The following is a 12,211-nucleotide window of genomic DNA, read 5'->3' as shown; positions in this document are numbered from 1 at the left end:
AATGCAAGAAGACAACTGCTAGCAAACACTGCAGTAAACAGTAAGGTTTTTCTAAAACAATGTTTCTAACCATTCAAGGAAATGCACAGTGCGTTGTTGTAAAGTACATTTTATAAAAAATTCTGCAGCGTGCCTTAAGTAGAGAAAAGAAACTGCTGATTAATGAGCAGTTGGCTTTTACATTGGAGCTAATTTAATGACTAACGTTAATGACTGAAGTCCTTTATCACAGTGACTTTGCACACTTTTGGATCACTGAAAAAATCTCAGTTAATTTTTTTTTTTTTTAGTATTGGCTAATTTTGTACTCACTAATGAGATGTGACAAATGAGACACTTTTGGAGCTGCTGAAAGCTGTATTTTCCTTTTTCAGTGTAGGCCTGCTGTTTTGCTTCTTGAGTTCGTGCTAAAATAGGCTAAACTCATCCTGAAGCTTTGTGTGTGATATTTACTTTGTTTTGATATAAGAGTCAGAGATGACAGTTGAAATAAACTTAGCTGCAGCATAGGTGGTTGCCCACACGTTTCATTCACAGTTACAAGAGAAAGGTGACAGGAATTGTGGCCAAAACCACATAGAAAACCAACAGATGTGAAAACTCAAAGGTAAATGTGTGAAGGTGTTAAAGGCTCTTTTTTTACTCTGACAAGTTAGCCCAAAATAGGATAGTCTGAAGCTCTTTTCACATGGCACCAGTCCTATCTGTGAGAGCTCATGTAATTTAGAAATCTCCTAACATCTACATTTAGGTTTTTGGCAGTCTTGCAGCGTTAACTTCCTTTTTCTTTTTAAATATGGGTTGAACAAGTAAAAAAGGGTCCGCCGCACGTTGTCACATGTCATCCATCTAATTATCTTTCAAGAGTTCGCTCTTCTGATTGACATGAGCTTGCTTTTTCTGCAAATGGGTCTCCATGCTGTCCTCCACCAAAAGGTCAAAACTTTTACATTTGATATTTTTGCTTTGTGCACATTGAGATACTGTGTGTGTGTGTGTGTGTGTGGGTGTGTGAGTGTTTGAGAGAGAGACAGTGTGAGTGATAGAAAGAGAAGTGAGTGTGTGTTAGAAGTGAGTGAGTGTGTGTGTGTGTAAGTGTGTTGTGTTGTATTGTATTTGTTGTTGGGTTAGGGTTAGCGATGGTTTTTTGGTGTGTGTGTTTGGGTGTGTGAGAGTGTGAGAGAGAAACAGAGTGAGTGAGTGAGTGAGTGAGTGTGTGTGTGAGTGAGTGTGTGTGTGTGAGAGAGAGAGAGAGAGAGAGAGAAACTAGCAGACAGTCATTGGTACTCAATAGTGAACTGCTGTGTGTCTGTCCACTGCTCCATGTAAACTACTCAAAGCCTGCCGAACAAAATATACTGTATACTGAGTATTTTATTGTCCGGACACAATTCCTTTTTCCATATTAGACAAAATTATGTGATGATATTCTGATATACTTAAAATGTCAGGGAGCAATTACTAAAATCAATAAAAGTCTCCATCTCTCTGCTCTCACGGCACTTTGTAAAAATCTTCTGCATGTCAAGCAAAGCCACATGCAACAGCTACACTAACAGGCACAGGCTGCGGTGGGCCGTTTCTCCGCCCTTTGACCAACCATCAACACTGCTTACTCAGAACAGACCTGACTTTGGGCCTCAACAGGATGTGCAGAGAGAGGAGAGACAAACAAGGCTAAAATTAAGTTTCACTGACTGAAATTATTGATTAACTTGCTTGTTATTGTGTTAATTTTAAATACAACTTGCATCTGTCTTGCTTTCATTCTTAGAAATGCAACTAAAGGCATCTAAAACCATATAGCAGATGCAAATTGTTTGGTATTTTGATTTAATTTTAATGTAAATGTGTCGATTTATTCACCATCAGTTGGACAAGCTTCAAGTCCATCACTGTGCCAAGTGATGGCCATTTGAAAAGACTGTAGCATGTAATACTCGATATTCAGGCAAACTTAAGATCACAGTTTAAACTCCTGCTCGACAAAAGACTGAAGTGGAACCTGTGAATGTTTAGCACCTCCTCCCTCTGTAACTACAGATCAAAAACACCAAAGTGCAGGAGAGAGAGATGAAAGCCCTCTAGCTACTCCTGTTTTTGTTTTTTTAAAAAGACAATAAATTATAAAGCATTATTCACCTTGCCATTTTTAAAACAGCAGTGAAGCACAACTCCCTGAGGGTTAAAAAAGAGTATGAGAAAAACAGAGAAGTCCGTTTGTACTGACACCTTAGTTTGAAGCCAGACCACAACAATACTAAAGTTTCCATGCATCATTTGTTTGTCAGTGTGCGTAACTGCTTGTTTATCTGGGTGGGTGTGCTTATGTGTGAAAGTACAAATTGTGTTTTGGCTTGTTGTCAACAACATGCTGGACCTGATGAAAGCCACAAACCACAATGTGCTGGTCTAACAAATGTTAGAGTGACTTTGGCCCTATAGATAGATGTCAGTCTGTATTTTCTTTCTCTTTGCATCTTTCAAGTTGGTATCAAGGCCTCACTCTAGTTTTTAGGGATTTTTTTGATGGCGGATTTTGAGGTGTTAGACTGCACTGTGTGCTCAGTTTTCAGCCATACAATCTGGTGGCATAGGGTTGTTTTATCTTGATCACTGGCTTATGTTTTATAGTGATTTTCTCTCAGGTTCAGATGGCTTTCTTTCTCTCAGGTGATAATATGCAGAAACTCTAAATCACCTCTAGGTGAAAGTGTTCCTGCGATTCTGTGAGAGAGTCACTCTGCTGCTGTCTTTCACCAGCTCTCTTTAAAGAAGTGTAGTGTGTGTAGAGGACGGACAGTTTAACACTCCTCTGTGTGCCGGGCTCTTCCTGCTGAAGTGACTGACAGACAGAGTGGGCGGGTCGTCATCGATGATGTGGAGCATCTGAATTGGATGCATCTAGCAGCATATTTAAGATGGATCCTCTCTCTTTGAATATTATGAAAATAATAATCATTCCACTTGACCGTTATAAACCAGCAGTGAAGCTCAGCTTCCTGAGGCTAAAAACAAGAGTGAGAAAGAAGCCCTTTTTGCTGACATCTTGAAATTTTACTGAAAACTTGACATCAACAATCAAGTTTCCATGCATCATTTGTTTGTCATAACTGTGGATGTGTGTTTATTGGTGTGTGTACAAAAGCTGTTGTTGCTCTTTAGCAACAGCGTGCTGACCCTGATGAAAACCACAAACCGCAGCACGCTGGCCATATAAATGTTTTGTTTTGGCCCTAAATATAGATCAGTTGTCTTTTAATCTGTTTTTATTCCTTTTACACCCCTACACCTTTCATGTTGGCAGGAAATCTCAACTCTACTCTGCTGTGATAAATATTTTGATGCCAGAGTTTGTGGTGTTAAAGTGAACTGCATTATATTGTCAGATGTTACTGTCTATGCTGTAGAAGCCGCATGGTTTAACCTTCACCTCTGTACGCTGTTGTACGCTGTCTCCCTGGAGAGGCAGTTAACAGTGGCAGGGGAGCGAGGTGAAGGGACTGCAGGTTGTGGCAGCCAGCTATTTCTTGTCTCAGTTGTGGTCTGATTAAACAGAGAGAGAGCTCTACAATGAAATAAGAATAAATAGATCAATATAACAATGGGTTACTGAGTGAAACATGCATACATCAGCACTCGTCTGGTGGGAGGGGCTAAGGAACGCAAGGAGCGAGCTGCAGGTGTAAGTAGGATGAAAAATCAACATAATGAGAGGCCAATAAGATGAAATTCTTCCCTCTCATTTTATATTGTTACGTTAAGGCGAGACATATTTCAGTGCAGTCTAATTAACTGTAGTTACATATGGATTAACATGAAAATGCTTTTTGAGTTTTATATACTGCTGATGCTCAGAATGGGACGTAAGTATATTTATACTGAGATTGTCATCCTTTTACAGTAATTTAATCTATGATTCTGTGTTGTTAATCACGAGTCTTTGTTCCTTTTATTTCATTCTTCAGGATGTTCACACAATCAGACCTTTGAGACAAAGTCTGTCGATGTTGGACAAAATGTGACTCTAACATGTGATCGCCCTAAACCTGTGTACACAGAAACTTTGTTTTGGATCAGGGTTGTTTATGGAAATCTGCCTGAAGTCTTGGGAGGAACTCTTCCTTTAGATTATGGTGGCGTTAACAAGACTCCTCACATTACAGCAAAACAAGAGCCTACAGCATTTATACTCTATATCCAGATAACGAAGCTCAGTGATACTGGAGTTTACTGCTGTATTAAAGTAAGCCAGCTTGACATGATGTTTTTGAAAGGAGCATTTTTGCGAATTAAAGGTAAACATTTATAAAAAGCAATTATTTGAACTTTTTATTACTATTTTCATATTAATTAAAGTGAGTCAAGCATGTTTATCTTGCTTGATTCGGTGACTCTGCAGTGGTCAGTCCTCTCTGACTCTGAGATCAAAACATGTCCTGTAGAACAAAGTGTGTTCTGGATCAGATTCAGTTTAGATAAATCTCAGCCCAGTTCAGTTTGCACTCTTGGACATAATGTTGAGTGTCAGAAGAGTCCTGAAGCTCAGTCTTCACAGAAATGTGTCTACAGCTCCTCTGATGATGGGATTTATTACTGTGCTGTGGCCACATGTGAAAAGATACTGTTTTGAAGGGGAACAAAACTGGACATTCAAGGTAACTGTATGATTGCTTCATTATTTCTATAATGAAATATGATGGTTTGAAAAACATAAAAGGCCTTTAATTCACTGGGCTAGACACATTTAAAGTACACCAATGTGTATTGTATTGCACCCTCTTAAATTCTGGGTTGTTTATATTAAATTCATCACAATCATCTTGGCGAAGCTAAGCTCAGGACGCAGTGATGGTGCTATTGCAAAATAGTGTTGGGAGGGAACCTGTTTTGGCAGAACAACTGCACACATCGAGGTGAGCTTTAAAACGTCTAAATCACTGCAAAAGAAAATGCTGTGTAAAAAAAAACACGAAAAGACATTTAAACCTGTGGGTTGTTTCTGTATCGCAGAGTTAGTTGTTGTTTTCCACATGGGACTTAGCCAAAATGTGGTAATAGGTCTGGCTGTGTGAGGTTTCATGGAGCGATGTCAATTTTGAAAATGGTAACGTGCAGGGAGAGAAGGGGCTCGTACCAGCAGCATAGTTTGTGTAGCACATGATGCTAAAGACATACAGTATGTCACTTGATGTTACATTATGCTCGTGACAGACGTACATATTTCAGGCCAGACTATGTTTTTTTTTTTCCAAATCTAAGCATATTCTTGTGTTTCCTAAACCAAAGGAAATAAACCCAAAATGAAGCTTTTTGCCAATGTTGTAAGTTTATTTTGAAAAAGACTGTATGCATTTATCAAACAGAGACTACATTTCCTGTGAACATGCAAGTTTATTTTGAAAAGAGACGATGTATGTAACATGCATGAATGGACACACTGTCCTCAGCGTCCAAACCTGATGCTGGACGGATATCCTAGTGTGTGTCCATCACGTTGGCACTCGTCTGGGAGGAGGGGCTCAGGACAGAGAGGGGAGAGCAGCAGGAAAAAGGTGAATTTTCAAATTCTGCCCTTTTTTTTTCTGAAAACTGCACCCTCCAACTTTAACTCGTGTTTACTTTCAGTGTCAGCTATAGAAACCCACCATCAAACATGAAACAGACTGGTGCTGATGATGTTGTTTCATGTTGAAACGTTGGTTGATTTTATTTCCACTGTTGTGGCAAAGTAAAAGACCAACACAAAGAGGGGCCAATCAGATCACTCTGAAATTGTTCCCTCCCACTTTATGTGATTACATTAAGGCGAGTCGTCTCCTAATACGATGTAATTTAACTGCAGTTACAAGTGGATTCACATGAAAATGCTGATCGTAGTTTATATACTGCTGATGCTCAGAGTGGGACGTAAGTATATTTTTTATTCATCCTCTTACAGTAATTTAATACATGATTCTCTGTTGTTTTAGCATTAACCTCTGTGCCTTTTATTTTTTCAGGATGTTCACAGGATCAGATCTTGGAGACAAAGACTGTTGATGTTGGACAACATGTGACTCTAACATGTGATCGCCAGAAATCTGGGAGCATAGACACCTTATTTTGGTTCAGGATTGTTTCTGGAAACTTACCTGAATTCTTGGGAGGAACATTTTACTTTAATTATACTGGTGTTAACAAGACTCCTCACTTTACAGCTAAACAAGAGCCTGGAACATTTATTCTGGATATTCAGAAACACAGCACAATGACACTGGATTTTATTACTGTATAGAAGTAAGCCAACTTAACATGACATTTTTGAAAGGCACTTTTCTGAACATCAAAGGTAAACATCATTTATAACAGCAGTTATTTTAGCATTTTAACTACATTTATGCTCATCTAAGTGAGTTAAGCATGCTTTTTTGTCCGTATGTTTCCCAGGACCAGAACCTGATATCACTGCCGTCATTCAAAACATTTCATCTGATCCAGTCCGTCCAGGAGACTCAGTGACTCTGCAGTGTTCAGTCCTCTCTGACTCTGAGAAGAAAACATGTCCAGAGGAACACAGTGTGATCTGGTTCAGAGCCGGATCTGATGAATCTCATCCCAGTTTAATTTATGCTCAAAGAAACAGTCGTGATGAATGTGAGAAGAGTCCTGAAGATCCATCTGCACAGAAATGTGTCTACAGCTTCTCAAAGGACGTCAGCTCCTCTGACGCTGGGACTTATTACTGTGCTGTGGCCACATGTGGGGAGATATTATTTGGAAATGGAACAAAAGTGGACATTCAAGGTAAGAGATGAAAACTTCTGGTCAAAATCATTGTGATCAAGTATCATGCAAGATTTGCTCCTTATGTATCACATTTTATCAAAAACAAATAACCTTTATTATTTGGTCCTTGAATTGTTTCAGCGCCCGACTTGTGGGATTTGCAGATGGCCCATGCTGCCCTGTTTCTGCTATTTGCTGCTTTGGCTATAAGTCTGATTGTTATTGCTTTCCTCCTTTATACCATCAAGAAGAAAACTTGTAATCATTGTAACGGTAATAAAAGTTTCTCATACATTAATCTTTAAATCAGTATTTTGCAAAATCTGACTTCACAGGATTTACATACGTGTGTAAATTGACCTCTTAAAGCATCTTTCATCTTAAATCTTGAATTTATTTTGTGATACAGATGCCGTCACTCTGCAAAGAAATGCTGCGAGTCAGCAGGTAAGGTATACAAAGAAAAGATGTATCTATCTGTCTCTCTATTGGCATATTTTTCTCTTAACACATAGAGAGATTTAAACCTGCTGTCTCATTATATCTTTCTTAATTCCTCAGAGAGATGAAAACTCCTTGGTGTATTCTGCACCAACTTTTACCAACAGGAAAGCTGGCAGAGCAGAGAGAAGAAATGTAAACGCAGCGGAGGGAGAGAGAGCGACCTACACTGATGTCAGGGCTTTTGTAAGAGATTAACATCTGCTGGATTTCCTAATTAAAGCTCAAATAATTTTTGTAAATACGCTGTGTCACATCAGTTGAAAGTTCGGATATTGGTAACAATTTTTTATTGGGATAACCTTGAAAATATTTAATTTGTCGTTTTGACATACAATGATGTCTGACTTTTTTACTCTGTTATTTTATAAAAGTATGAATTGTAAGGAATTTTGAAAAGGTTTTTTAATGGCTTTTGGTGATATTCTTCAGCATCTAGTTTTGTGCATTTTAGTTTATAGTGCTATCACTTGGACTGTTGAAAGACTTACCTTGAAAGAGTAGAGAGCTTGAGGAAGATTTACTATCTTTGCTGACATGTTTAATGCTTTTAACTTCACATAAATCTATCAATGCAAATTTAAGATGCATCATTTTCTTTCTTTTTTTTTTTAAGTTTTGTCATGGCATTTTTTAACATGTGTAGTCATAATTTGTTCATTTTTAGTAATTGCGTTCACTCATTGAAATGTATTGTTTTTATTTTGCTATTGTGTTTTTATATGTTTGCAGCACAGTCAAATAAAATTTTAAAGCAACAGCCGAGGAGGCTTAATAGGCATCAATACTTTATGTTGCTGAGTTTTTCGTGCTCATGCTGATGTCTTGGCAAACAAAACAAAAAATCCATTGATTTTTACCATTTTCAATGTGGCCTCAGAGTGTAAATATGTTACATTTGCTCCTGGAAAGAAATTGATCTTGAAGTGTTGTTTCATATCTCAGGACATTTTCAATTTCTACCTCTTATAACTCGCTTCCGGGAGGCAAAGTCCGAATCGAATGTAAAGAGTTGGCATAATAATATGATATGGGATTGATCTTAAAGCGCCTGGCCTAAAATATCTAAAAATTTCTCAGAAAATGTTTAATATCTTCTTAATGGGAGTGCCATGATTTTTACACTACAAACACCACAGCAGTGTGAGGAGGTGCTGAGCGTCTATTCTGTACTGAACGCTGTGTGTTTGATGGTTTTTCTGGGTGCTGAGAGTTGAAATATTTACCCAGCCATCCAGTCACAGTGGAGGAAGGGTGGTGCAACAAAACAGAAGACCAACTGTCACATCCTACATGTTCAAGTTTCACACAACAACAAGAAGGAGAAATGAGATGCAGGAGACATATATTATTATACTGTGCATATATGTATTGATATATGTTTCCTTTCATGAACCTACACAGTCTGGCAGGTCTGTCCTCTCCTCTTATGTACATCAGCCTTCCCTTCATCCAGAGCAAATTCTCGATGTTGTGCCGACTTTTTTACTTCCACAGATATTCTGTAGCAAAAAAACAATGTTGCGGAAATAATGCTTTGGTGGACATGTGGCCTTAAGATGCCAGATGTGTGCCGCATCGTCCCCGGTTCATGTAAAGCAAAGCCACATGCAGCAGCTAGACTGGCAGTGAATGAGCTGCGGTGGGCCATGTCTGCGCCCTTTGACCAACCATCAAGGCTGTTTACTCAGAGCAGACCTGAGTAAACAGAGAAAACATGGATGCTTTGCAGGCATTTTTAATAGGCAGCAGGGAGATCTTTACAAGCATGAATGGACACAGTGTCCTCAGCATCCAAACCTGATGCTTGAGGGATATCTAGTGTGACCAACATGTTGGTGTTATGATATGAAGTGCATGCATATGTCTGCACTCATCTGGGAGGAGGGGCTCAGGACAGAGAGGGGAGAGCAGCAGGAAAAAGGTGAATTTTCAAATTCTGCCTTTTTTTTTCTGAAAACTGCACCCTCCAGCTTTAACTCGTGTTTACTTTCAGTGTCAGCTACAGAAACCCACCATCAAACATGAAACAGACTGGTGCTGATGATGTTTCATGTTGAAACGTTGGTTGATTTTATTTCCACTGTTGTGGCAAAGTAAAAGACCAACACAAAGAGGGGCCAATCAGATCACTCTGAAATTGTTCCCTCCCACTTTATGTGATTACATTAAGGCGAGTCGTCTCCTAATACGATGTAATTTAACTGCAGTTACAAGTGGATTCACATGAAAATGCTGATCGTAGTTTATATACTGCTGATGCTCAGAGTGGGACGTAAGTATATTTTTTATTCATCCTCTTACAGTAATTTAATACATGATTCTCTGTGTTTAGCATTAACCTCTGTGCCTTTTATTTTTTCAGGATGTTCACAGGATCAGATCTTGGAGACAAAGACTGTTGATGTTGGACAACATGTGACTCTAACATGTGATCGCCAGAAATCTATTAACAAAAAAAACTTATTTTGGTTCAGGCTTGTTTCTGGAAACTTACCTGAATTCTTGGGAGGAACATATAACTTTGATTATGATGTTGTTAACAAGACTCCTCACTTTACAGCTAAACAAGAGCCTGGAACATTTATTCTGGATATTCAGGAAACACAGCTCAGTGACACTGGATTTTATTACTGTATAGAAGTAGACGTACTTAACATGACATTTTTGAAAGGCACTTTTTTCTGACCATCAAAGGTAAACAAGATTTTAACATTTTAACTACATTTATGCTCATCTAAGTGAGTTAAGCATGCTTTTTTGTCCGTATGTTTCCAGGACCAGAACCTGATATCACTGCCGTCATTCAAAACATTTCATCTGATCCAGTCCGTCCAGGAGACTCAGTGACTCTGCAGTGTTCAGTCCTCTCTGACTCTGAGAAGAAAACATGTCCAGAGGAACACAGTGTGATCTGGTTCAGAGCCGGATCTGATGAATCTCATCCCAGTTTAATTTATGCTCAAAGAAACAGTCGTGATGAATGTGAGAAGAGTCCTGAAGATCCATCTGCACAGAAATGTGTCTACAGCTTCTCAAAGGACGTCAGCTCCTCTGACGCTGGGACTTATTACTGTGCTGTGGCCACATGTGGGGAGATATTATTTGGAAATGGATCAAAAGTGGACATTCAAGGTAAGAGATGAAAACTTCTGGTCAAAATCATTGTGATGAATTATGCAAGATTTGCTCCTTATGTATTACATTTTATCATAGAAAAAACAAATAACCTTCATTCTTTGGCCCTTGTATTGTTTCAGCGCCCAACTTGTGGGATTTGCAGAATTTGCCCAGCCCAATCCTGTTTCTGCTATTTGCAGCTTTGGCTATAAGTCTGATTGTTATTGCTTTCCTCCTTTATACCATCAAAAAGAAAACTTGTAATCATTGTAACGGTAATAAAAGTTTCTCATACATCAATCTTTAAACCAGTAATTTGCAAAATCTGACTTCACAGGATTTACATACGTGTGTAAATTGACCTCCTGCATCTTTCATCTTAAATCTTGAATTTATTTTGTGATACAGATGCCGTCACTCTGCAAAGAAATGCTGCAAGTCAGCAGGTAAGGTATACAAAGAAAAGATGTATCTATCTGTCTCTCTCTATTGGCATATTTTTCTCTTAACACATAAAGAGATTTAAACCTGCTGTCTTATGTCTTATTATATCTTTCTTAATTCCTCAGAGAGATGAAGACTCCTTGGTGTATTCTGCACCAACTTTTACCAACAGGAAAGCTGGCAGAGCAGAGAGAAGAAATGTAAACGCAGCGGAGGGAGAGACGACCTACACTGATATCAGGGCTTTTAAGAGATTAACATCTGCTGGATTTACTAATTAAAGCTCGATAATTTTTGTAAATACGTTTGTGTCACATCAGTTTAAAGTTCAGATATTGATAACATTTTTTTATTGGGATAACCTTGAAAATATTTAATTTGTCGTTTTGACATACAATGATGTCTGACTTTTTTATTCTGTTATTTTATAAAAGTATGAATTGTAAGGAATTTTGAAAAGGTTTTTTAATGGCTTTTGGTGATATCCTTCAGCATCTAGTTTTTTGCATTTTAGTTTATAGTGCTATCCTCGGACTGTTGAAAGACTTAGCTTGAAAGAGTAGAGAGCTTGAGGAAGATTTACTATCTTTGCTGACATGTTTAATGCTGTTAACTTCACATAAATCTATCAATGTAAATTTAAGACGCATCATTTTCTTTCTTTTTTTTAAGTTTTCTCATGGTATTTTTTTAACGTTTAGTCATAATTTGTTCATTTTTAAAAATTGCTTTGACTCATTGAAAAAATTTTTTTTTTTGCTATTGTGTTATTTTATGTTTGCAGCACAGTCAAATAAAAATTTTAAAGCAACAGCCGAGGAGGCTTAATAGGCATGAATACTTGATGTTGCTGAATTTTTCATGCTCATGCTGATGTCTTGGCAAACAAAACAAAAACTCCATTGATTTTTTACATTTTTTGTGGCCTCAGAGTGTAAATATGTTACATTTGCTCCTGGAAAGAAATTGATCTTGAAGTGTTGTTTCATATCTCAGGACATCTTCAGTTTCTACCTCTTATAACTCGCTTCCGGGAGGCAAAGTCCGACTCGAATGTAAAGAGTTGGCATAATAATATGATATGGGATTGATCTTAAAGCACCTTGCCTGAAATATCTACGTTTCTCAACAAATGTTTGAGGTCTTTGCAGTGGCAGTGTAATGTTTTCTACGCTACAAACACCAGCAGTGTGACGAGGTGCTGAGCGTCTATTCTGTACTGAACGCTGTGTGTTTGATGGTTTTTCTGGGCGCTGAGAGTTGAAATATTTACCCAGCCATCCAGTCACAGTGGAGGAAGGGTGGTGCAACAAAACAGCAGACCAACTGTCACATCCTACATGTTCAAGTTTCACACAACAACAAGGAGAAATGAGAT

General features: G+C 38.2%; 2 pseudogenes; both read left to right on the top strand.

Moving 5' to 3' along the window:
• The first annotated feature begins 5,847 nt into the window (after positions 1 to 5,847).
• Positions 5,848 to 7,886, top strand: LOC121947648 (annotated as a pseudogene).
• A 1,595-nt stretch (positions 7,887 to 9,481) lies between these two features.
• On the top strand, positions 9,482 to 11,134 carry LOC121947647 (annotated as a pseudogene).
• The last annotated feature ends 1,077 nt before the right edge of the window (positions 11,135 to 12,211 follow it).

This window comes from Plectropomus leopardus, chromosome 9 (assembly GCF_008729295.1).
Source record: "Plectropomus leopardus isolate mb chromosome 9, YSFRI_Pleo_2.0, whole genome shotgun sequence".
Classification (NCBI taxonomy): domain Eukaryota; kingdom Metazoa; phylum Chordata; class Actinopteri; order Perciformes; family Serranidae; genus Plectropomus; species Plectropomus leopardus.
This window is presented reverse-complemented; position numbering and strand designations above follow the sequence as displayed.